The sequence below is a fragment of the Pongo abelii genome, chromosome 5, assembly GCF_028885655.2.
Source record: "Pongo abelii isolate AG06213 chromosome 5, NHGRI_mPonAbe1-v2.0_pri, whole genome shotgun sequence".
Classification (NCBI taxonomy): Eukaryota; Metazoa; Chordata; class Mammalia; order Primates; family Hominidae; genus Pongo; species Pongo abelii.
The window spans coordinates 159,692,307-159,719,391 of NC_071990.2; the positions used below are offsets into that span (position 1 = coordinate 159,692,307).

A 27,085-nucleotide genomic window follows, 5' to 3' on the forward strand; every position below is an offset into this window, starting at 1 on the left:
CGAGGGGATCGGGCGGCGCTGGGACTGCCGGGGCGTGGGGTCGCGCGCAGAGGGGCGGCTTTTTGAATGAAGTGGGGCTGGGAACTCGAGAGAGCACTCTGGCTGGGCCGGTGGTGCACGGAGGCCGGCCGCCCCTCCACGGGGATCTCCGGCCCGCGCGGCCAGAGGATATGGTTGCTGGATAGCCGGCTGGGGCGCTTTGCGTATTCATGAGGATCCCGGGGTGTTGACTTAGGAGCCGGCCTGACCCTGTGCCTGGCGCCTTTTCTTTTGCACCTGTTGATGAAACCAGTGATTGCCCTTTGGTTTGTGTTGGTGGCTCCTCTCCTGGAGGGGATGGGGACAAAAGCCCCAAAACATAGGCTCTGGAGAAACCGCTGATGGCACCTTTGTCCCACGTAAATACTTGGTCGAGAAGCATCGGTGCTGCAATTTATAGAGCTTGTAAACAAATCTCCTATGACCTTTATGCTGTCTTAGATCCTGCCAAGCCAGCGAATTTCACCTATGGACTTCGGAAGCCTTGAAACTGGCATTGTGCTATGGGCTTTAGGACATTATCTCACTTAATTCTCACAATTCTACTAAACAGCTATTATTATTCCCATTTTGCAGATGAGCAAACTGAGGCCTAAAGAGGCTAAGTTGCTTGCCAAGGTGACACCATCCACCTGACTTTTATGTGGCTGTTTCTGTAATGTCATTCAATGCGTGGCTTCCTGGTATCGCTAACCTGGGTCCCTTGTTTTGTGCTAACCATTATAAGGAAAACCTGGGTAGCACCAAAGCACGTGAAACCAGGTCTGATTGTTAGACTTGTAAAATCTAACACCGGAGAGTAGGCTCCCACCACTAGGCGTCCAGCTGTAACAGCTTCCCGGTATTCGTAGCTAAACAAGGTGCAGCCCGGGGTCACTCGTACTTGAGGTGGTCGGCAAATGCAGCAGGCTGCTTTGTAGATGCCTCTAGCCTTGTTTTCACATTTGTATGCAACAACTCCCGTTCGGATGTATGTCTTGGAAGGACTATCTCTTCTATTTCTGATTCCCTAATCATTTCATTAACATGCATTTATCCAGCTTGTTCTCAGTCACTTGATTACTGAAACAATGTCTCCAGTAGTCTCAGCATCAAAAGTGGGCAGTGAATTGTAGACTAAGTTATTTTCAGATTATTCCAATTTGTGCTGTCCTGAAGAGTCTAAGTTTGGTTATTTGGTATGGCCTTGAAAGAAAACCACAGAAATTTCCATTCCATTTTAGATGTCTGCTTCATACCACATTTATCGGAAGCAAAAGAGTAATTTCATGGTACAAAACTACTGTTTCATCAAATAGGTTAAAATGTCCTTCAGTTGGATTACGGCAACATTAAGCCAAGTTCGTACACATCCAAGAATTCTTTGAAGCAGCTTAGAAAAAAGAGATTTTATTTTTTCTAAAGTGAAGATTTAAAAATGATTAATGACAGTAATGTAGTGCATATTTTCCATTAGGAGCTGAAGTTTGGGCTGAGATTTACATCACAGTGGTGATTACAGTATACCAGATTTTAGAACAGAGAATGTAAGAAAGAAATTGGCTCGTCTTCAACTCATGTGCAGTCCACATTTGTCATTTAACCTAGCATTCATTTTTCAATAGAAAACTTAAAAAAAATTTTTTGAAACAGAGGCTTCTTCTGTTGCCTAGGCTGGCATGCAGTGGCACAGTTACAGCCCACTGCAGCCTCAACTTCCCAGGCTCAAGCGATCCTCCTGCCTCAGCCTCCTGAGTAGCTGGGACTACAGGCACGTGCCACCATGCCTGGCTAATTTTTTCTCTCTCTTTCTTTCTTTTCTTTAAATGAGGTCTTACTATGTTGCCTATGCTGGTCTCGAACTCCTGGGTTCAGGTGATCTTCCCGCCTTGGTCTCCCGAAGTGTTGTGATTACAGGCATGAACTACTTACTGTGTCTGGCCTGAAAACTTAATTTTTTAAAGTCTGTTTTGTTTAAGTGAAATGAAACTATTTTTAAAAAGCAGCTGTAGCATTTGGTGGCTTTGCTGGTCCAGAGAATGTTTGTAGGAGAGAGCCTTATGTTACTAGAAAGTTGTTTCAAACTTTCAACATATCCTAAATGCATCACTATTGGATAAAATGGCTCTGAACTTGAAATTCCCATCTGTGTTCCAAAGGGCTAGCTAGCTGTTTTACTTTCCTTTCTTGGAGAAAGTGATTTTTTTTTTCTTTTTTTTGAGATGGAGCTTCACTCTTGTTGCCCAGGCTGAGTGAAGTGGTGCGATCTCGGCTCACTGCAACACCCCCACCCCCGCCTGGGTTCAAGCGATTCTCCTGCCTCAGCCTCCCCAGTAGCTAGGATTACAGGCACACGCCACCATGCCTGGCTAATTTTTGTATTTTTAGTAGAGACGGGGTTTTGCCATGTTGGCCAGGCTGGTTTCTAACTCCTGACCTTAGGTGATCCACCTGCTTTGGCCTCCCAAAGTGCTAGGATTACAGGCGTGAGCCACCATGCCTGACCCGAGAAGGTGAATTTTTACAAGAAGGCTGCAATCTCCACTTTTGCATGGGACAGGACACTTGTGGCAGCTGGCGTAGCTGGTGGTCTAATCTAGACCTTTCACTCTTTCCTTGAAGTTCCGGGTCTGGGTTAGCTTCCTTTTCTCTTCGGCTGTGATTTTCCTGTGATGTGTCCCTCCCAGTTAGTAATGAGAGGCTGAGAGACTGAAGTTGTGCTAACTGCTTCATGGGTAGTGGTCTTTCCCAGCCCCTGAGTCATTCTAACTTCCATCCTGCTCCGCTGCGGATGCACAAGCTGCTTTCCTAGGGGTGAGAGGAGATGAGGGGATTGGGCCTGATGACCACAGGCACTGCCCCTTCATAGCACATTTTATTCCCGAAGGATCCTAACTGGAAAAGTACCTCTCGCCGAAGGAGCTGGGTGGTTCCTTGTCATTTTCAGGCAGGGCCTGGAGACAGGGGCTTGAACTGGGCTGTGATTTTTAGGAAAAACTAATGGTCCATGATTGGTTGATTGCTGGACTCCTCTCATCTGAACCTGTCTTCACCTGTCCTGTTCTAAAGTGAACTCTTCACACTAGGGCCATCTGGCCTGCTAGCAGGATTGTTGAAGGAATTATTCCAAATTCCTGCTTCTAAAAGAATTAGGTTGTGAATCTGTCTTTTATGTAGATCAGTGGGAGCAGAAATTCCAGAGGCAGAAAAGCCAAATGTATTGGCACTGATTTAAAAGGCTTTTATGAAGTCTCAGGAACCTGACTGGAGGGTAGTTGGCCTTCTCAGCACAGGTGGGAAGCCCCGTAGCCGGTACCAGCTTCCCTGGCCAACAGTCCACAATTAGCAAACAGATGTTCCCTTATTTGCACATGGGACAAAAACCTACTCCTGTCTGTCTCTTGTAAACTTAGGGAAAGTGCTTATTGTTAGTGGATTTTGTCTATTTTCAGAGTAAGCGACAGTGTTCCAAAGTTCAAGGTTCTCCAACAGCCCCCAGGAACGGTGGCCTGAGGGTGTCCCTGTGTTTACAGTCCGGGCTGTGTGTGAGTGAAGTCCTGCCTCCTGCTGCCCAGCCTGGCTTTGCTGCGAACAGGCAGCAGGGAGGGAGGGATGGGGCAGGAGACTTGAGAGAATTAATTCAGTTAATTAATGGGTGTCCCTAAATTACTTTGAGCTTCTGGGGGGAAAGGTTCTGTGTAAACACCAGGCCCCCAGGTTCTCCCAGCTGCTGTTTGTGCAGAGGCCACATCTCGAGTTTAGCTTTGTTTGAATTGGTGAGATGGCCCCAGGGCGGAGCAGGACTCAGTCTGAACTGTTGCCTAAATCACTTTCTCAGGCTTTATGGCCAGATGTATTTGGTCACGGACTGGAATTTTGATCTGTTAGAGAGGACCGCAGAGAATCAAATAAGTCACCATTTTATAAATGCTCCTGGACAAAGTTGAAACCACAGGTAGGACCAGGCAAGGGTTCCGGGGCCCCTGACGTGGGAAACTAGAGCAGCGACCCGGGGCCACGTGGTCTGTCTGCCTCCAGGACTGGTTCGCCTCCTCTCTTAGCCGGAGACTGTCTCAGCATAGTGTTTACAAAATGCAAACTGGGATGGTGTGTGCTTCTCCCGTGGGTTTTGTTTGTTTGTTTGTTTGTTTGAGACGGAGTCTCTTTGCCCAGGCTGGAGTACAATGGCGCAATCTCAGCTCACTGCAACCCCCACCTCCCAGGTTCAAGCGATTCTCCCGCCTCAGCCTCCTGAGTAGCTGGGACTACAGGCATGCGCCACCACGTCCGGCTAATATTTGTATTTTTAGTAGAGAAAGGATTTCACCATGTTGGCCAGGCTGGTCTCAAACTCTTGGCCCCAAATGATCCGCCCACCTCAGCCTCTCAAAGTTCTGGGATTACAGGCATGAGCCACCGCGCCCGGCCTTCCCCGTGGTTTTTGTAGCTCACCTGTAAGATCGTGATTTCAAATCTTACCAGGCTCTTGTTTTGGCTGTGTGGCTCAAAAACTTGGCTTTTAGCCTTTAATTGTGAAAATGTTCAAACACAAAAGTAGAAGGAAAAATGAATCCTGTCTACCTGTCGTTCGGCATTGATAGTTATCAATATATTGCCACTTTTATTTCACTTGTCCCTGTATTTTTTATGAAAATATGAATCTCCTAAAATTTAGTTTGTTTAAAGCCAGGCAAGATTCTAATTTGTTGGGTTGACTCTTTTTTTTCCTTATTTGAATTTAGATATAGAAGTTCAATTTTTTTATTTTATTGTAAATTGACAAATTATTATTGTTTTTTGAGATGGAGTCTTGCTCTGTTGCCCAGGTGGGAGTGCTATGGCACAATCTTGGCTCACTGCAACCTCTTCCTCCCAGGTTCAAGTGATTCTCTGGCCTTAGCCTCCTGAGTAGCTGGGACTATAGGCGTGTGCCACCATGCCCGGCTAATTTTTGTATTTTTAGTAGAGATGGCGTTTCACCATGTTGGCCAGGCTGGTATCGAACTCCTGACCTCAAGTGATCCACCCACTTCGGCCTCCCAAAGTGCTGGGATTACAGGCGTGAGCCACTGTGCTGGGCCAACAAATTAGAATTATTATATATTATGGGGTACAAAGTGATCATATATGTACAATGTGGATTGATTAAATCAAGATAATTAACGTAGTCATCACCTCAAATACTTCTTTGTTTATTTATATATCTTTTTTGAGATGGAGTCTTGCTCTCTCACCCGGGCTGGAGTGCAGTGGCACCGATCTCGGCTCACTGTAACCTCCGCCTCCCAGGTTCAAGTGATTCTCCTGCCTCAGCCTCCTGGGTAGCTGGGACTACAGACGCGTGCCACCACGTCCGGCTGATCTTTGTATTTTTAGTAGAGACGGGGTTTCGCCGTGTTGGCCAAGCTGGTCTCGAACTCCCGACTTCAAGTGATCCGCCCACCTCGGCCTCCCAAAGTTCTGGGATTACAGACATGAGCCACTGCACCTGACCACTTATTTTTTGTAGTGAGAACATTTGAAATTTACTCTCCTAACGATTTCAAAATATACATTATTATTAACTGTAGTTACCATGCTATGCAAGTTCAAAATTTACTTGGCAGATTTCAGTGTGGCCAACAGCAGAAATGGTGGCATGAACTGATTCTGAGACATTGGCCAAGACACATTTTTAAAAGCAAAGTGACCACTTGGGAAGGGTTGACCACAGCCTGGAAGAACAGGGAGCGCTCTGCTGGTGAGCTCGGGAGGACAAGGTCTGGGCCCTTTGATGGCACTGCCTCTAGCCCCGGGCAAGAGAGGGGCGAGGGCCGTGTCCAGTGGCCTTTACGCTCCCCTTTCTGGATGACATTCCTGCTGCTCAAGACCCTGGAGTGTGCTAAGCACATAGTGCAGCATGCGCAGCCCCCTCCCAGGTCCTCAGGCAGACTGTGCAGCCATGTGTCCCCCCCAGGCCCGGGTGTTGGGGTGGCAAGGGCGTGTTACAGGTAGAACGGGACACACACTAGCTGGGACTCTGTGTGTGTATGCACGAGGCTCTCTGCAGGGGGGCATGAAGCCCAGGTTTGGGGAAGTGGGGGAAGAGAAGGTGGCCAGGCTGGGGCCTCCCTCCCCACTGGCCACGTAATGAACCTGGCCTTCCGGGTAGTCATGGCGGCGTACTTTTAGAGGTAGGAGGATAGAACCTGTTTTATTTAACTGTTTTACTTTGTTAGCTTGATTTAAAACTTAACAGCTGGGCATACAGGATGCAGCACTCATGAGTACTCTGGCCCCAGACCCTGCAGATATTCAGGCAGACCTGCCCTGGGCACGTGTCCCAGACCGTGTCTCTCTGCTGTGTCTCTCTTCTGGAGCATTCCTGGGGTGCTCAGGGTCCCCTTTGTGCTTTTTGGCTGCTCGGTTTCTGTTGCTGGGCTCCTTTGGCCTTCCCACTGAGGATGGGGAATATATTCTGTTTTCTTTCCACTTGAATTGTCCTTAAAGCCGTGAGTAAACTGGTTCAGGCTCAGACTTGGGAATTTGATCGGAGTCCCTTTAGCATTTCTAGGCAGGGCTTGTTGGTGTCGTGGCCAGCTCTCCTCGAGGTGAAAACCAAATTGGGCTGGGAGGGTGCACATGACACTTAAAGCCCCCAGAGCTGCGGTGCTATCAACCACACACTGTGGACGAGAGGCTGTCAGTGGGCAGGCTGGGTCCACCTTCAAGGTCCATACGAAACAGCCCAGTTCAGGGCACTGCTTCTTTTCGAGATCTCACGGGCAGGAGGCTTCAGGCACTGTTCATGTAAATGTAAGTCGTTCTTTCTTTCTGGAGGAAAATTTAGACACGTGAATGAAAACCTTTAACAGTATGCAAGGGCTTAATCCGCTATTCTACATGCAGAAGTTTATCTCAGGAAATAGTCCCAGATCACTAGCCCATTTTGCTTCAAGGATGTTTATTGCAAACTGTTTTGAGGTTTTCACTGGTTAAATAAACTTTGGTTGAACTTGATCATAATAGCTGACATTTATGGAGTGTTTACCACCTACCAGGTGCTGATCCAAGTGGCTTACATTTATTAACTTACTTCATCCTTATGTCAAGGCAAGTACTAGTAATCTCCATTTTACGCTTGGGGAAACTGAGGCACAAGAGGCTTAAGAACTTGCCTGAGGTTCCACCTCCAGTGGAAGGCTCCAGAGAACAATATGTTCAGTAAAATCTCATTCTTAGGAAAAAAAAGAATATATATATATATATGGAAAAAGACTCCCTTTGTACTGTTGTCTCTGGCTTATCTTGGTTTTCGTCTGACATACACTTGATCGAGGAGGTTCCCACTTGGGGAAACAGCCAGCCCCTTTCTGAGCAGAGGGTGTGGCACTACAAAGGTGAAACTTGATCTCTGGGAGAAACGTGCTTGAAGCCCACGCTCCTGGAGGCAGAGCTGAGCCTCCACGAGGATGTCCCCAGCACTGGGAGCAGAGGCTGATGCGGCCCCAAGGTGCTGAGGAAAGCACCCCCCAATGCAAAGGATGCTACAAGGCCCCAGGCTTCTCAAGGAACATGAGGCCTGGCAAACCCAGAACGTTGGACTGGGTCGGCTCCAAGATGCCCCTGGGTTTGAGCTGGAGAAATGTCTGCGGGAGGGTGCTGGGGCTCCTGCAGAGCGTGGCTTCCTGACCCTGTGGGCTTTTCTGGGGGAGGTGGGAGGCTCTGCCAAGTTGGTGGATGGAACTGTTTCTTGCCCTGGGGGGCACTGGGCAGGAGCCGGCCTGGGAGTGTGAGTCTGGTGCTGCGCCAGGAGGCTAGATGCCCTGGCCAGGTCCTGTGGGCTGCGCCGTCTGTGCCCTTGGCCCGCGAGGCTGGCAGGCTGCCACTGCTTGTAAAGCCTCCTGGTTGAAAAGGTGACTTGGAGCAGCGGATTCACTGGGAGCCTGTCAGCCACAGAGCCAGACGGGCAGCTTGTGCTTGTGCCCCAGGCTCAGGCCGCAGGAGGTGGGATCAAGTTCCACGGCTCCAATGCGAAGGTCTGAGCTTCATTCTAAGGCAGGTTTTTGAGGACATGGGGCTCTCGGGCACCTGGTTGTATTCCTGCATCTCTGCCTACTCTCTCATGCCACCTCCTCCCCAAGGCTGGGGGCTGGTGGAGCCTGCATCCAGCGTGCCCCAAGCCAGCCTTCCATCTCAGATGGAGTTGTATGTTTCTAGTGAGCCCACGCACCCCCTGAGGACAGGGCCTCACCCCCACACGCCTGCTCCTTCATCACAGCTGCTAGGAAATGAAGGGTCCTTCGAAGTAGGATGTGGTGTCCCTGAACAGAATTCTGGCTCTAAATGCTCTCCTGGCTCTGGCGTTGGTGTGGGACTTGGTTTGCAGGAGGGGCAGGTTGCTGGCGGCTGCTGCTCAGACCCAGCGGAGGACCGGGCCGCTCCAGGCTCCTGGCAAGATGTAGCAAAATGGCCAAATTTAAGGTGAGCACGGGCTCCCGTGCAGTTTCTCACCCCTGCTGCTGGCTGCCTGTCTGTGAATGCTAAGGCAAGGGGTGGTCCTGCATTGACTTCTTACTGACTGGTGGGAGTAACCCGGAAGAGGCAAACGACTTCCTTCCCTTTCCTCAGCTCTGAACCTAGACTGTTCCAGTGACACCACCTGCAAACTCTTCACCTGTGTCCTTTCCCACCTCTCTGCCCTGAGGACAGGGAACTAAGTGGCTGCTCACGGTGGGTAAAGCTGAGGCTTGCAAGACAGCCTTGGGCAATGGGACAGCCAGACCCCAGCCCTGAGCACCTGCCTCTCCCATCCCAAGCCCCAGTCTCTTTTTCAGCTGCAAAGTCAATACCTTTGCTTTCAGAGAGGCAGCACGTGCCACGCCAGGAGAGGCTTTGGGTCTATCACAGATGGAGACTGCCTAGCTTAACTGCGCAGTCTGAATGATTCTAAGGAGGGGGAGAGAGAGAATGCCTCTGGAGCCTGGCACACACATCTGCCGGAGAAAGTGGTGAGTGCGTTGTGACCAGGTGAGGGACGAACCTTGAGATTGGCTGAGAACACCTCCCCTCCTCACCCTAAGTCAACAAGCCCGGGACAGCAGTGCTTCCAAAACCTTACTTGTTCACCTCCCCTGGAGATTCTTGTGGCAAATCGGGTTCTGCCTCGTTGGCTCGGGGGTGGGCCTTGAGAGCCTGCCGTTCTAACAAGCTCCCAGGTGATGCTGGTCCACAACCAGCTTTGAGTACCAGGATCTCGCACCAGCTTGGGAGGGAGGAGACCTGATTCCTAGCCCTGGCTCCTTAGGCTCTTCTTTCCAGTGGGGGAGTTTAGTTAATCCCTCCGGGCCCCAGTATCTTAATCTGAAAACAAATGAATGGCAACCTAGTTGCCTTTCCTACTCTGAGATTCCATGCGTCTTAAAAGAAAAGTTTTAAAACTAAACATGTCACCCTCACCATCGCTACTTCACACACCTAAAGTTATAAACCACTCAGAAATGCAAATCTTAGGAGATGTGATCTGGCAAGGCAAAATCGAAGATGGCTTTGAGGTCTCAGCTAAACCTAGAAATCTGATGCTCTGCATTTTTTATGGGATGCTTATGAATTAATGAAAATACATGAGATTATCTCTCCTTGAGTCTACCCTTTCCTACAACCAGCAAAAACTTATAAAAAGCAATTGAAGCTTACTTTGAGAATGCCAAGGTATTGATTAAAGTATCATGGACTGTGCTGATTCCATGGCTGGTTTAGCAGATTCTTGTTAAAAGCCATGACTTTTTAAAATTTTTATTTTTTTGTGGGTACGTAGTAGGTATATATATTTATGGGATACATGAGATATTTTGATACAGGCATGTAATAGGTAATAACCACATCATGGAAAATGGGGCATCCATCCCCTCACACATTTACCTTTTGTGTTACAAACAATTTTACTCTTTTAGTTATTTTAAAATGTACAGTTAAATTGTATAGTCACCATGTTGTGCTATCAAATACCAGTTCTTATTCATTCCTTTTATTTTTATTTTTTTTTTACTCATTAACCATCCCCACCTCCTCCCTAGCCCCCTGCTACCCTTCCTAGCCTCTAGTAACCATCCTTCTATTCTCTATGTCCATGAATTCAAATTTTGATTTTTAGATCCCACAGATAAGTGAGAATATGCAATGTTTGTCTTTCTGTGCCTGGCTTGTTTCTTTTTTTCTTTTTTTGAGACAGAGTCTTGCCCTGTCACACAGACTGTAGTGCAGTGGTGCGATCTCGGCTCACTGCAACCTCCGCCTTCTAGGTTCAACCTCCTGAGTAGCTGGGATTACAGGCACCCACCACCACACCCAGCTAATTTTTGTATTTTTAGTAGAGACAGAGTTTCACCATGTTGTCCAGGCTGGTCTCGAACTCCTGACCTCAGGTGATCCACCTGCCTCGGCCTCCCAAAGTGCTGGGATTACAGGTGTGAGCAACTGTGCCCGGCTGGCTGGCTTTTACACTTAACATAATGACCTCCAGTTCCATCCATGTTGTTGCAGATAACAGGATCTCATTCTTTTTTATGGATAAATAGTACTCCACTGTGTATGTGTACCACATTTTCTTTATCCACTCATCTGTTGGTGGACACTGAAGTTGCTTCCAAATCTTGGCTATTGTGAACAGTGCTGCAACTAACATGGGAGTGCAGATATCTCTTTGATATACTGATTTCCTTTCTTTTGGGTAGATACCCAGCAGTGGGATTGCTGGATCATATGATAGCTCTACTTTTAGTTTTTTGAGGAACCTCCAAACTGTTCTCCATAGTGGTTGTACGCATATAGTACATAACATATATAACATATGTATACTACATAACATATATATAGAGTATATAACATATATAGTGGTTGTACTAATTTACATTCCCACCAACTGTGTACAAGGGTTTCCTTTTCTCCACATCGTGGCCAGCATTTGTTATTGCCTGACTTTTGGATGTAAGCCATTCTAACTGGGGTAAGATGGTCTCTCAGTGTAGTTTTGATTTGCCTTTTTCTGATGATCAGTGATGTTGAGCACCTTTTCATATGCCTGTTTACCATTTGTATTTCTTCTTTTGAGAAATGTGCATTCAAATCTTTTGCTCATTTTTTGGATCGGATTATTAGATTTTTTTTCCTGTAGAATTGTTTGAGCTCCTTATATATTCTGGTTATTAGTCCCTTGTCAGATAAGTAGTTTGCAAATATTTCCTCCCATTCTGTGGGCTATCTCTTCACTTTGTTGATTGTTTCCTTTGCTGTGCAGAAGCTTTTTAACTTAATATGATCTGTCTTGTTCATTTTTGCGTTGGTTGCCTGTGCTTGTGGGGTATTGCTCAATACATTTTTGCCCAGATCAATGTCCTGGAGGTCTTTCCCAATGTTTTATTGTAGTAGCTTCATAGTCTGAGGGCCATGGCATTCTTAAAAACATAACTTTCATTCTTGCATAGCTTTTTTTTTTTTATTTTAAGTAACCTGGACTGTCATTTGGCTAGGGAGGCGGGAGTTTGTGTGTCTGGAAATGTGTGGTTTTTTTGGTCTTTTTTTGTTTGTTCGTTTGTTTGAGACGGAGTCTTGCTCTGTCACCCAGGCTGGAGGGCAGTGGAGCTATCTCGGTTCACTGCAAGCTCTGCCTCCCGGGTTCACACCATTCTCCTGCCTCAGCCTCCCTAGTAGCTGGGACTACAGGCACCCACCACCACGCCCAACTAATTTTTTGTATTTTTTAGTAGAGACGGGGTTTCACCATGTTAGCCATGATGGTCTCCATCTCCTGACCTCTTGAGCCACCCGCCTCGGCCTCCCAAAGTGCTGGGATTACAGGCGTGAGCCACCATACCCGGCCAATGTGTGGTCTTTTTTATCTGTCGGTTTAAACTGTCTGTTTTATATGTTGCATGAACCCCGCTTTACCATGAATCTTATCAATGACTGATAAATATTGTCTATTGGAAACATTCTCTTTAAGAGGAGGAGACCATTCTCTGCAGCTCCTGCTGATTCAGCAAAGCTGAGGTCAGGTGGAACTGGCCGGGCAGAGATGAGTGATTAGAAGGCTGTCATTGGCAGTGACAGTCCACGTGCTCCGGGGCAGAACAGTGACACTGGCTGTCACAGTCTGTTCCAACAATGGAGGTTGTTTGTTTTTATTTAAATGATGTGAATAAAGAAAGGAATCTTGGAAAACTAAGACTGGAGCTGCCCAGGCCTAAGCCAGGCCCTTGTAACAAGGCCTTTCTGGGTGGGGGATCTACCTCTCTTTTCATCTGGACCCCCTGGTGGCGGGTGGCGAGCTCAGAACCACAGCTGGGTGGGAAACGGGAGGGCCAGCAGCAAGCTGCAGGAATGGAATTCCATGATGAAATCTCATGTCTCCAGAGCGGACAGACAGAAGCTTGTGTTTTCATTTCAAAGGACATCTGCCACGCCCTCCAGGCAGACCACATAAATGGCATTTTTGAGTGAGGCCTGAGGGATTGTGTCTGGTGGTATACACTGATTTTAACCAGAAGCAATAGATTTGGGCTCTTATTGACAGGGGAAGATAGATGAGAGATGATTTCCATGACGATGTTGAAAATATTAGCAATTCTGAAGACCCCAGGGAGTCCCAGGGGGTTCCTGGCCAGGAGCGCCCGTCCACTGCCCTGCACCACCTTGCTTTCCAGGCTGCGGCTCTGTGTGTCTGAATCTATGGCGTGGGGGCACTTCCTTCTAATTTGCAGAAGGCGCTGTATGGGCCCCAGGCTGCCCGTCCTGCTAAAACTGGCAAAGGCCTTTTCCCAGCCTGAGCGGTAGTGATTCAGCCAACTGCAGAAGTGGTATTTGGAGCTCACCCTTAAAACATAAAGCAAGTTATGTTCAGACTATATACAGGCAATGAGAAAATATGATGAAATGTGACTGCATATGAATAGCCCCAGACTTCTAGGGCCTTTGAGTGTGTCTGTCTTGGGCAGCATCTTCTCCTTTTAGGTTTTAGGCTCAGTTTACTGTCAGGAAAATTAAGTTGCTGAGAGCTTCTCAGAATTTTGGCTTAAAAGAGAAAATACACCTGGAACAAAGACTTGAGGGGTGCGCCTGTTAAAAAAAAAAAAAAAGTGTGTGAGCTTCAAAGGTGCACCTTGAGACTCCAGTTCCATCACATCCACTATCCTGGGCCCTCCTGGGGGAGCTCTCTGTCTTGTGCCTGTCTTCTGTTCTCCTGAACACTCCTAAGGTATTTTGAGTGCGGAGGATAGGATCATACACTCAGGAAAGCCGAGAGCTAGATCCTGAAGCATCTGTGCGGGAAATGCCCATCTGTGCCTGAAATGAGCATCTGTGAGTGAAGTGATCTCATGTCTGGGATCCGTTTGGCGTGCGCCAGGAGACAGACAGACGGACACGTGCATGCACACACACACAGCGGGGACAGGGAGTAGGTGAAATAAGAGTGGGAAAATGTTGACACCTCCGGGAGCCAGGTGACAAGCTGCTTGGTGGTTCACTAGACAGGGAGTTATAAATTGGCCGCTTTTCAACATCGACAGATAAAAATCAATAGCCTTCCCGTAATGCCATCATTAATCAACTAGAGTCTGTAATGGGAAAAGCAGATGCCACTCCCCCACAGTTTCTGGGAATAAACAAAGTGTGTACGGCCTAAAGAAGAAAGCTATAGAACTTGACTGAAGCCGGCATCTGTGGAAAGGCACACTATGTTGTTGGAATGGGAACATCAACACTATGGAGATGGCAGTTCCTCTCCAGTTAATCTAGAAGTGCAAGTATCAATGAGTAAATCCAATTAAATTCCAACAAGAGCCTTGTCTAAAATGTTAACAGGCTGATTTTACAGTATTGCTGGACTCCCCCCACATCCAAACTTATTCTTACCTTCATTCTCCCATTTTGGTTAATGGCAGCACCATCCAGGCAACTGCTGGTAATAAAATCCTGTGAGTCATTCTGACGCCCCTTCCTTCCTCAACCTCATCCAACCTACCAGCCAGTAGTGAATCCCACCCCAAAACAGATGGTGAATCCCACCGAGTCCCCTGTTATCGCTGCTACGTCGAGAGTGCAGCCACTGCCCCATGTGCTTTCCTGGTCTGCTTGGCAGCCTTTTAACTAGTCTCCTGGCTCTTCCCCTGCTCCCCACATAGTGACCTGCTTGAGGCTCACACAGCCCTGATCCTCTGCCCCTGCCTCTTTCTTCACCCTCATCTCCCACCATTTCGTGGGCTCACTGCATTCAGCAGCCTGACTTGTTCCTGCTCAGAATCTTCACACCCACCACCCACCTGCCTGCACTCCCTCCCCCAGGTGATATGGTTTGGATCTATGTCCCCACCCAAAGTCATGTTGAAATGTGATCCCCAGTGCTAGAGATGGGGCCTGGTGGCAGGTGATTGGGCCATGGGAGTGGTTTCTCATGAAGGGTCAGCACCATCTCCCTTGGGGTTGTCGTTGCAACAGTGAGTTGCCACAACATCTGATTGTTTAAAAGTGAGTGGCACCCACCCCACCCTCTTGGTCCTGCTCCTGCCATGTAAGTTGCCTGTTCCCACTTTGCCTTCCGCCATGAGTAAAAGCTCCCTGAGGCCTCCCAAGAAGCAGATGCTGCCATGCTTCCCATATAGCCTACAGATCCATGAGCCAATTAAATCTCTTTTCTTTATAAACTACCCAGTCTCAGGCATTTCTTTATAGCAGTGCGAGAACAGACTAATATACCAAGGGATGACCTGGCTCCTGCTGCCTCCGTCTCCCCACCTACCCCGCCCCCTCCCCCCGTCCCCCTCCTCCTCCCAGCTGTGGCTGGAATACCCTGCAGCCCCCACACACCAACTGTCTCTGCCCCATGCCTGGTTTCCTTTCTTCTTAGCGCTTATCACTGAAATTACCTTATGTGTGTGCTTACGTGGGTGTCTTCTGTTGTCCACTGCAAAAATGCATTGTGGGTTGAATTGTGTGCCCCAGAAAAATATATTGCTGTCCTAACCCGGGATACCTTGCAATCTTATTTGGAAATAGGGTCTTTGCAGATGCAATGAAGATGTAAGTTAAGATGGGGCCGTACTGGTGTAGGGTGGGCCTTTAATCCAATGTGACTGGTGTGCTTATAAGAAGAAAAGGGACACAGGCAGACACACGCAGAGAGGAGAATGTCATGTGAAGGCATACAGGGAAGACAGCCATGTGACAATGGAGGCAGAGATGGGAGTGACACTGCCGCAAGACAAGGAATGCCTGGGCTACCCGAAGCTGGGAAAAGCAAGGGAAGATGGTCCTATCCACGCCTTGATCTTGGATTTCTGGCCTCCAGAACTGTAAGACAATAAATTTGCTGTTGTTTCAAGCCCCCCGGTCTGTGGTTCTTTGTTACAGCAACTCAGGCAACTAATACAGGGGCATTGTGTATCTCATTCAGTACCTTACCTTAACACTGCCTCGTGTGGGAATGAGGCTTAGCAAACACTGTTGAATGATGAAGGATTGGCAAAAAAAATAGCCAAGATTTTGAAAAAGATCCACAAAGACAGACTGATTCACCAGGTAGCAAAACATATTATAAAGCCCTAACCATCGTGGAGGCTGTCAGCACAAATCAACACAGTAGAGTGGAAGGCTCAGAACAGACTTGTGTGAGCAGTGTTTCTTTGTTTCTTATAAAGGTGATGACTTCAGTCGGTCAGAGAAAGGTAAGGGTGGATACTCAGCACCTGCTGTTGGTGTGGTTGATCAGTGCCTAAGAGGCCCCTGCTCTATTCAGCTGGATATTCACTCAGGCATTCTTGGCCGGTCTGCTCAGAGAGGAATAGGCTGGAAACCTTGGCTGGCCAGCAGGATGCTGCCTGCTGCTCCGCTTCCAGAGGAGTGAGGGGTCTTCCTGGCAGTTTTTGAAGGTGGCCGCACACACAGGTGTCCTTCTGGTCACTAGCTCCTCCCCCAGCTGAAAGCCCTGGGTCCCCAAGGAGCCAGAATCCCTTATAAAATTACCAGCCTTACAGAGCCCTGGGTTCACACAAGGGACATTCCCTGTTACAGGAGTTACCACACCTAAGGAAGCCCCATGCCTGGCATCTTCACCGAGTGGTTATAATTCACTTATGGGTCTTCCCTGTCCAGAGGCAATTTGCCAATCAAGATCATTTTTACCATGAGCAATATTGTCTAGTAACAGAGTTGACGTTCCACCTTGATTGGGGTTCCCAGGGAACCAGAGCTAGATAATTAAACATCAAATTCTCATACAGAAGGGAAGAAAGATTTGCTAAGCCTGTGACCAAAACTATCCATATGGACACTAAGTGAGAGTCCTATGTTTTATCATACATTAAAATAAATGCAGAGGTATTTGAGTTAAGTGTAAAAAAACAGCTTTCAAAGTATTAGAAAATATAGGAGATGCTTTCACAGTGTTACGGTATGGAAAGATGTTCTAAGGAAAGCATCAAACTCAGAAGTCATAAAGGAAATAAACGTGACAGATGTAAGAAAATGGCCAAACATACATAGAGAAAAATGAACATTCGAAGCGTTGAGCTCCATGCATCTTCACCCAGTGAACACACCCGCATAGCCAGCGCACAGATCTGGAGAGAGAGCGTTTGCATCCCAGGACCCCTGCCTCCCATTCCCCCTGTGTCCGAATGATAGATTTGACTACATAAAAATGGAAAACTCCAGTATATCAAAAGACACCATAAACGTAGTGAAAAGACAAGCAACAGCCCAAAAGGAAAGTTTGTGCAGCCTTTTGTAACATAGAAAAAGGCCAAAGATGGATGATCATAGCGTATAAAAGAACTCCTATAGATCATGAAGAAGAAGGACAAATAGTTCAACAGAGAAATTGGCAAAGGATATAATGAGCAATTCTCCAAAGGAAAAATACAAATGGCCAAAACAATGGAGCCAGTGTGGCCGGCTCTGCCCAGCACGGCCATTTGCACATGGTCACTGTTGGGTGGGTGAGGGCTGCTTACCCCGTCTCCAGCCCCACTCTCCTGCCATCTCCCCCTGTGATTCAGGCATGGAGCTCAGGCCCCAGGTGGCAGGCAGCGCACTCTGCTCAGTTACCCCAGCTCCTGGCTTCACGGCCATGCCCTGGCATCTGTCTCCCTCCCTTTAGCCTGCTGACCTTTTTCCCATGGGATGTTTTGTTGTCTCTGTACAGGCTCTGAGCCAGCCCTATGGGCTTCCAGACAAGCCCAGATTGAGCCTGCCCTCTAGGAAGCACCCCTGTGTAGCTTCCAGCTGAGACCTTGAGACACAGGCCCAGGGAGCCAAGCTCAGAGCTGGGAACATCCAGGTGGGGCTCAGGTGCTAGAGGTGGACAACAGCCTGGTGCAGGACCCGGAGTGGCAAGAGGCAGTAAGGGGTCCATGGTGTTCAGAAATTGGGGCAGGTGGTGGGTAGGGCATCCTGCCTCTAAAGGCCGGGGTTTGGGAGGGCAAGGAAGCCCCCTGGCAGGAGTCAGGGCAGGCATCCCGGGCAGGCAGTGTTTGTTGTGTGAAGCGGGCTTCCCCAAGGAGGGGCCCTAGAGCAGAAAGCTGTCATGTGCAGGTGACTGGGAGACCTGTTCTCTTTGGAGCCGTGCAGCTCCTGTTAGTGGATGACAGATTTCAAGCCCTGCTCAGGCCAGTGTTTTTCACACACGTTTGACCTTTGGTTCACAGCACACAGCACAACAGCTTATGGTCCAGGAGTGCACCTCGGCATGCAGTTTGGGAATCCTGGCAATGACGTGATTAAGATTCTGGGGCCAGGTTCTCACCAAGCTAAAAGGCTTTTTTTTTTTTTTTTTTTTTTGAGGCAGGAGCTAATTCTCGGTACAGAAAGCCATTGGTAAAGTGGAGGAAGCTGTTTCCAAATCCACGGAATGACGGTAACTAGCGTCACTTGAGAAGGTTTCTTCTGCCCTTTTGTAAAAAATAGCATGATGTTTTCTCCTGGTGATAGACAGGGCCTCTGTATGTAAGAGCAGGTATGTACGGAGAAGGCCAGAGAGTCACCATATGTGCCTGAGATGCGCCACGTGTGGGGCTGTGAATAAGGAAGCAGAATCAATGTGTTTACTCAGAGCTAGATTTGGCTGTTTGTTCCTTCATCTTTCTTGGACCATGTGTCCTGGTGTTCAGAGGCTCCTGAGAGCCTGGGGCTCAGCAGGCCGTCTCGTAGCCCCTCTAACCCAGGTGAGCAAACGGGTCCCAGTGGGTCCCTAACCCATGCTCATTTTCTCGCCAAACAACAACAGAGTCCTGAAAAATGAATTCTGGCCTGTTTTCTGGATTCTGGATTGAAATATGGAGTAGGAGCTGACTTTTAGTAAGTTGATCAACTCTTTCCCCCATCCCCTAGCCTTCTGGAACTGTGTCTTCAATAAACACAACCCCTGCCACCCCTCACCTACCCGCACCGTGGTGGACCTCTTCTTTGAACGCTTCCCTTACAGCACGCCCTCCCTACAAGCTGGGCCTTCTCTTGAGACCACTCTGCTGTCCTTGGGAGTGGTGGTGGAGGCAGGGTAGGCACCCTGTCCTTGTCCCTGTCCCGCAGTGCTCCTTTGGGCCACGGCTCCTCTTCTCTCCCTAAGAGGGACCGTCTGGAATCCATCTTCCTCCTTGGCCACACGTCTCCATTCATTAAGGAGCTGAGTTCCCTGCTCACTGGGTCTCTCTACCCCTCGTCTGTCCCTGTCTGGATGAGGTCACGGGGAGCCTCACCTGCCTGCTGTGTTGGCCTCTCACTCACCCTCTTCTCTGCCTGTTCCCTCTCCTGCACACCTGTCCACGGTATCCCCAGCTCTTAGTGACTCTAGCCCTCTCCCGCCCTCCTCTGCACCCTGCATGCACTTGTGTTGCTGAATGTGGCCGGAGAAAAACAGCAATCTTGACTGTTCTGTGAGACTTCATAAAGGATTTCCAGGGCTGTGTGGAATCAAAAAATCTTCCTGCATTTCCCCAGCCATCTGGCCTCCAGGATGACTATTTCACATCTCCTCAAGCCTTTGACATCTCATCCCCCTCACACTTGATGCTTTTGCTTCCTATTTCACTGGGAAAGTGAAGGTAACTAAGAACTTTCTTTTTTTTTTTTTTTTTTTTTTTTGAGACGGAGTCTGGCTCTTGTCCCCCAGGCTGGAGTGCAGTGGCGCGATCTCGGCTCACTGCAACCTCCACCTCCCGGGTTCAAGTGATTCTCCTGCCTCAGCCTCCCAAGTAGCTGGGACTACAGGCGCCCGCCACCACGCCTGGCTAATTTTTTTGTATTTTTAGTAGAGACGGGTTTTCATCATGTTGGCCAGGCTGGTCTTGAGCTTCTGACCTCGTGATCCACCTGCCTCAGCCTCCCAAAGTGCTGGGATTACAGGCGTGAGCCACCGTGCCCAGCCAAAGGTAGCTAAGAACTTTCAACAGCCCCCGCACCTACTCCCTGGCTCTGGTACAGTGGACAGCCTCCCAGGCTCTTCCCCCCGCCCACTGACCCTGACCCTTCTCATCTTTTAAGACCTCGATCCTGCAGTTTCCCCCTTTCCTTCCTAACTCTGTCATTTGCACCATTATACCACCAGGCTGTCATAGCTCACATTAAGAAACCCTCTCTTGACCCTGGCCCCCACCTCATCTCTTGGTTTTCCCATGTGACAAGGTTGTCTACACACCTTCCCTCTTCCCAGTCTCCCTTGAAGTGGCTCCAGCCAGGCTCTGTCCTCCCACTCTTCTGAAACCTTTCCTCAAGGCCTCCAGGAACTTCTGGCTGCTCAGTCTTCCATCCGACAGCATCCCCCAGCATTTTCTCCACTTGGCTTTTCTTACGCTGTGTTCTCATCACATTCCTTCCTCACTGCCTGTTTTTCTCCAAAGCGTAGAACCATGCCTGGCACACAGTGGGCATCTAGACCCTTTGTTGAGTGGTGAAATTGAAGTGTGACAGGGTGTGTGGCTTCCCTGCTCCGGCTCCCTCAGTTCCCAAAGCTGTGCTCCTTCCTGGATCTCATGTAGCAAAAGGAGGCATCCGTGGGTCGTACCACATGGCTTCTAGAGGAGTATGTGTGAGTGTGTTCAGGCTCATGTGGAAATAGGGAGGCGGCCCTAGGTGGGAGGAGCCTTCCCAAGAGGAATTACCTGAGAGAGGAAGAAGAGCTGGGGAGGAACCGAGGAACTGGTTTGGCAGGTTCAGGAAGAAGTGAGTGAAGAAACTGGAAAAGTAGCCAGGATCAGAACCTGCAGCCACAGGACCTAATTTGTTAGGACCTAATTAGGGGTGATTGTACAAGGCAGTGCAGCATGGAAGCCCCACTCCAGGACTTCCCTGGTGGCTAGGAAACATTGCTCCACCCCTCCCTCTTGTCAAAAGAGAAGGTGCACACACTTGGAGAGAAATGGGTGTTTTTGTGCTTCTTTCTCGTTCCCTGTTGGGTAGGAGGGTCAGGGGCTACCAGGCCCAGTGAAAACACAGCCCAGCCCTGCCTGTTCTGCCTCATCCTGAAGTGTAAGGAACTGCCCATTGTGCTGGGCCCTGTTACTGGCTCTGCCCGAGGCATGTCTGGCACTGGGCCTGGCTTTTTAAGGTGCAAACTGTTTTCCTGGATTTCTTATTTTTAAGGAAAAAAACTCAACTACAAAGGCTCAGTGGCCAGTCCTGTGCTCAAGCCCTCTTGTTAGGGGAGCTGGCCTCCCTCTTTGGCCATGGCTCAGTGCAGGGAGGGGTGCGGAAAGTGCTGGGGGAGGGGAGGGGAGGGGAGGACCCACCCTCCCCACAGATGGGTTTCTGGCTCTGGCTGCAGGAAACCAAACTTTCTTGTATTTTCTCTGGCTGGGTTGTGATGTGGGCATGGCGTTGGTGGGAGGTAGTGCATTTGCTGAGGGCGATGTGTTCTGAGTGTCCCCTCACTCGGTGGCTCTTTCATGTGGCCTGGACTTTTTGGTGAGGGAGCAGCAGTGGGAGGATAGGAGAGTCCTTTAGCAGGCTGATGTGTGTCTGCTAGTTGGCTTTGTCTTGGCTCGCAGCTTCTGTTTCAGACAGATGTTTTGATCCCCCTTTGCTTAGCAACCAGCTGCAGCCTTGCTGTGTCTTGGGAAAACCATCGTCTTTCTGAAGAGCTGCTTCGGCTCCAAAACTGATCACTATGGAAGGAGCAGCCACCAGCCAGTCAGAACTGAGCTCCAAATTAACACATGAAGGAGACTTTGGCCTCTTGAGACCCTGAAATGCAAGAAGATGGTTTCATGTCATGTCCAAGAATGCGGCCACAAGTGTTACCTCAGTCTCGGGCTGTCTGCATTGTTAAATGACCTCCTTATTTTCCTGACCTGTGGGCCGGGCTTTGTTGGCATTTCCTTAAGGCGTGTTATTGCGGAAAATATTATTCAAGAAAGAAGAGCATGTGGTTTGCTTGGTTACTGAGCTGGACTGGCTCTGGGTGACCAGAGCTCTCACGCAGAGCCGTGCACGGCTGCTCCCACTGAGACCAGCCTCTGCCTCGGGATGGTCTGACCCACGGAGCTCTGTTTTGGGACCCAGAATCCACGAGCCACATTTGCTGTGCTGTGGGACAAACCACGGTTTCCTTGGGAGCCTCTCAAGCAGTGGCTGTTTCTCTTCCACACCCTGGGACCACTGGGGCTAGAGACGGGGAGTTGCCCAGCCTCCTCCAAGGATAAGCCTATTCCTTAAGCCTCCACAAGCCCCATCATTATTTATTTTTATCATAAGCCATGTTGTTCGAGTAGCATAGACAACTTTCTCAGGTTACCAGGGAAACAGGACTAGAAAGTCAACCCACGATCAAATTCTCTTGCCGAAAGGGAACCAGCTCAGTTAACCCTTGACCCCACACACCATTATCAGAGGCATATGAACCAGAGTGACTCCATCTTGAATAGGGGCTGGGTAAAATGGGTCTGAGACCTGCTGGGCTGCATTCCCAGGAGGTTAGGCATTCTTAGCCACAGGATGAGATAAGACGTCAGCACAAGATACAGGTCATAAAGGCCTTACTGCTAAAACAGGTTGTGGTAAAGAAGCCGGCCAAAACCCACCAAAACCAAGATGGCAATGAAAGTGATGTCTGGCCATACTCACTGCTCATTATACGCTAATTAGAATGTATTAGCATGCTAAGAGACACTCGCACCAGCACCATGACAGTTTACAAAAGCCATGGCAAAATCAGGAAGTTACCCTATGTCCTCTAAAAAGGGGAAGAACCCTCAGTTCCTGGGAATTGCCTACCCCTTTCCCAGAAATGAATAACCCACCCCTTATTTAGCATATAATCCAGAAATAATCCTAAAAATGGTCAACCAGCAGCTCATGCTGCTGCTCTGCCTATAGAGTAGCCATTCTTTTATTCCTTTACTTTCCTAATAAACTTGCTTTCACTTTATGGACTCGCCCTGAATTCTCTTGCGTGAGATCTAAGAACTCTCTCGGGGTCTGGATCGGGACCTCTTTCCAGTAACACCACGAGACTGAGTCCCTCACTGCCCCTCATTTCGGCAGTTGCCTGGTTCCTTGGTGAGTTTTCCCTCTTTCTCGCTGTCATTTCTCACTATGAGTCCGGCGCTTGTTCTTGGTGTCTTCAGTGGCCACGTCGTTGATCCTTCAGAGGACCTTGGCCCCCTCTCCTCCAGTGAGTGACCCCACCCCTGCAGCTACTTGCTCCCACGCCACGCCCCTGACCCTTCCAGCATCTGTCTCAAACATCCCACTCTTCATTTTCCACTTTTACCTTGTCACTCATCCTGCAATTCCCAGTCCCAGTGACTTTTTTTTTTTTTGAGACAGTCTGGCTCTGTCGCCCAGGCTGGAGTGCAGTGGTGCGATCTCGGCTCACTGCAAGCTCTGCCTCCCAGGTTCACACCATTCTCCTGCCTCAGCCTCCCTAGTAGCTGGGACTACAGGCGCCCGCCACCACGCCCGGCTAATTTTTTGTATTTTTAGTAGAGACGGGGTTTCACCGTGTTAGCCAGGATGGTCTTGATCTCCTGACCTCGTGATCCACCCTCCTTGGCCTTCCAAAGTGCTGGGATTAGAGGCGTGAGCCACCATGCCCGGCCCCCAGTGATCTTTGACCCCACTGGGATGGTGACCCTTAGAACCCATGGCCTTCTTATAGCCCCTCGCCTGTCTCACACCTTCCCTCTTTGTCATGTCAGTGACCAGCCCTGCCTTGCACTCACCCTCCCCACCCGCCCTTCTCTTGCTGGGTCCTCCCCACCTGGTGAAACCTCAGCCCTGGTTACATCCTGCGCTCCATGCCTGCACCAGCCCCTGTGCAGTAGAAGTTTCTGGAGATGCCCCACTACCATACGGGCAGAGCTTACCATCAGGTCACAACCCCCGAGCCAAGGTGGGCCTTTCACTTGCTGTGCTCTGTCCACTCCCCCACCCTCCCGGATGGCAACTCCACCCTCCCCTTTCCTCAGCTCTGCTGTGCCTCCTCCCCATCCTCACTCACCTAACGGCCTCGTCCTCTCTCATTCCACCCCAAAATTTGAAGTCACTGGAAGAGAATTCCCACTGGCTGCCTGCACCACCACTACCCACCCACCATGTCTGTCCCCCTTCCCACCTGCTCCCCGCAGTGCACTGTCTGCGTTTCAGGCCAGCACTACCTGTGCGCAGATGTCCGTGGCCTGCTCCAGGGTATGGCTTTCGGAGCTCCCTGCTCCTGCCACATCCGTCCTGATCTCTCTCTTGGCTGCATCGGTCCTGACCTCTCTCTCAGCTGCATCAGTCCTCGCCTCTCTCCTGGCTCATTTCTGCCAGCACAAAAGCTTGGTATAAATGCCCCTGGCCTAGAGAAATCTTTTGACCCACTTCCCTCTCCAGCAGCCTCTCCATTTCTCTGCTCTCCACACACACACGTGCACATATGCACACGCACACACATACATGCACACACACGCACACACACGTATGCACACACGCACGATCCATGCACACGATGCATGCACACACAGGAAATTCCTCAGAGAATCATCTGTCGCCACTGTCTCCATTTTCTCTCTCCCTCCCCATTCAGGTTTTTGCCCCTCGTCTTTACTGAAACTGTTCCTCTCTGAGCTGCCAACGTCTAACTAAAGTGACCAATTCTCAGTCCTCAAATTATAGATGCAGAAGCAGCCTCTGACCTGCTGACCGCTCTTGCTTCCTTGAAACGCTTTCTTCTCCTGGCCACCAGGATGCCACGCACTGCTGGGTTTTCTTGTATCTTCTTGGTCACTTCTCAGTCCACCCTGACCTTCAAACATGCTGCACCCAGAAGTCGGTGCCTTCCACTCACTCCCTAGGGGATCCCCTCCAACCTCATGATTTATTTTATTTTATTTATTTTATTTCATTTTATTTTATTGCTGGAATTACAGGTGCACGCCACACTCCCAGCTAATTTTTGTTATTGTTGTTTGAGATGGAGTCTCACTCTGTCACCCTGGCTGGAGTGCAGCGGTGCAATCTTGGCTCACTGCAACCTTCGCCTCCTGGGTTCAAGTGATTCTCCTGCCTCAGCCTCCCAAGTAGCTGTGATTACAGGTGCATGCCACCACACCCAGCTAAATTTTGTATTTTTAGTGGAGGTGGGGTTTCACCATGCTGGCCAAGGCTGGTCTTGAACTCCTAACCTCAGGTGATCCACTCACCTCAGCCTCACAAAGTGCTGGGATTACAGGCATGAGCCATGGCACCGATCTGTTCATTTTTGAGACAGTGTCTCACTCTGTCAACCAGGCTGGATTGCAGTGGTGCAATCATGGCTCACTGCAGCCTCCACCTCCCAGGTTAAGATGATCCTCTCACCTCAGCCTCCCAAGAAGCTGAGACCACAGGTGTGCACACCTTGCCCGACTAATATTTTTTATTATATTTTTATAGATGGAGTCTCCTTATGTTGCCCAGGTTGTTCTCGAACTCCTGAGCTCAAGTGATCCTCCCATCTCAGCCTCCCAAAGTGCTGGGATTAGAGGTGGGAGCCACCACACCCAGCCCCATGATTGTAAATAACTCTGTCTGCTGGGACGCCTGGGGGATCTTTCCAACCAGATTTCTCTGCTGGACTCCAGACTTGCAGAGCTCTGTCGTCAGCCTCCATGCGGGGCTGCAACAGAGCCACGGCATGTCTGGTCCCAGCCGATGGATGCTCTGCCCAGACCTGTCCTCTCACTCTTTGCTGTCACGCCAGGGCCACTCCATGCCTTCCATTGTTCAGGCAATGAACGTGGCATCATCCTTGAACCCTGTCTTTCTCTCGTATCCCATAGCCAATCTGTCCATGGTTCCACCTTCAAAATATACCCAGATATGTGATGATGTTGAGGAATTGCTGGTAACTTTTTTGGATGTGATAATGGTATTGCGGTTGTGTTTTGTTTTTGTTTTTTTTTTTAGACAGAGTTTCGCTCTTGTCACCCAGGCTGGAGTGCAGTGGCGTGATCTTGGCTCCCTGCAACCTCCGCCTCCCAGGTTTAAGCAATTTTCCTGCCTCAGCCTCCTGAGTAGCTGGAATTACAGGCATGCACCACCCCACCTGGCTAATTTTTGTATTTTTAGTAGAGACTAAAAACAGGGTAGTGGTGTGATCACAGCTCACTGTAGTCTTGACCTCTTGGGCTCAAGCAATCCTCCTGTCTCAGCCTCCCAAGTAGCTGGGACCACAGGCTCCCACCACCACGGCTGGCTAATTTTAAAAAAAAAATTTATAGGGATGGAGTCTCACTGTGTTGCCCAGTCTTGTCTTGAACTCCTGGGCTCAACCAGTCCTCCTGCCCTGGCCTCCTAAAGTGCTGGGATTACAGGGCGGGAGATGTAATGCCTAGCTAAGTTTCATTTGTTATCTGCCCGGTATGTGTAGACATCTGCTTTGTCACCTCCATTGTGGAGAGCAACATGGGGTTTCACCATGTTGGCCAGGCTGGTCTTGAACTCCTGACCTCAGGTGATCCATTCCCCCTGGCCTCCCAAAGTGCTGGGATTACAGGCAAGAGCCACCACGTCTGGCCATGGTTGTGTTTTTTAAAGGAGCTCTTATCTTTTCCAGAGTCTTACTGAAATATTTATAGATGAAATAATATGATGCCTGGAATTTACTCAAAATAACCTAGGGCAGTGCTTCTCAAGCTTTGGCATGCATTCAAGTCCCGTGGAGGGCTCATTAAAACAGCTTTCTAGGTCTTGAGCCCAGAGCTTCTGATTCACAAGGCCTGGGGTGGGCCCCGTAACTTGTATTTCTAATGCTTGGTGCTGCTGGTCTGAGGAGCCCATTTTGAGTTGAGCTGATCTAAGGTGTAGGACAGTGAGTAGCCTGGGCGTGGGTTGGGAGAAGGTGGAGCTGGTGGGTACGTGGTAATGAAGGTACAAGGGTTTATTATGTCACCCTACTTTTCTTTGGAAAGTTCCGCAACTAAAAAGCACGTGTGTGTGTGTGGGTGGGTGTGTCTGTGTGTCTGTGTGTGTGTGTGTCTGTCTGTCTCCCTCCCTCCCGAATTGGACTGCTCTTCAGCTCTTCCATTGCTGCGCCCTGGCTCAGGCGAGAGTCCTTTCTTTCCCAGGTGGCGCTAGCACCTCCTAACTGGTCTCCTTCCTTCTCTCCTTGTTCCTCTAGAGTCAGTTCTCAACAGAGCAGCCAGGATGATCCCCAGACCCCTGCAGTGGCACTCAGAGTGACACCCAAAACCTTTTTGTGACCTCAAACTTCTGTGCAGTGTGTTCCCCACTCCACTTCCTCCATGAACCTTCAGTCACACTGCCTGCCTCGCTGGGGCTTGCACAGGTCAGGAGTGCTTCTGCCACAGGACCTTTGCACGTGCCCTTCTGGGCCTACAGTGCTCCTCCACTCTCCATGCGGCTATCTCTCTGGCTTCCTTCAGGTCCGCATTCAGATGTCACCCTTGCAATGAGGCCTTCTCAGATGACATCATCTAAAATGTCACTTCCCCTTCCCCACTATTCATACCCTACTCGCTACTCTCTTTTTCTGCTCCGCTCCTGTCGCTGTCTATATTGCACTTATTGATCTTATCTGTCCGCCCTGGCAGGAAGCTTGAGCAGTGCCCGCCCCTTCCTG

At 49.4% G+C, this 27,085-nt stretch overlaps 1 protein-coding gene across 5 annotated transcripts in view; it reads left to right on the forward strand.

Moving 5' to 3' along the window:
• The window catches only part of SYNJ2 (synaptojanin 2), a 117,785-nt gene that overhangs the window by 382 nt on the left and 90,318 nt on the right, over nucleotides 1–27,085 (forward strand). The window lies entirely within an intron of this gene.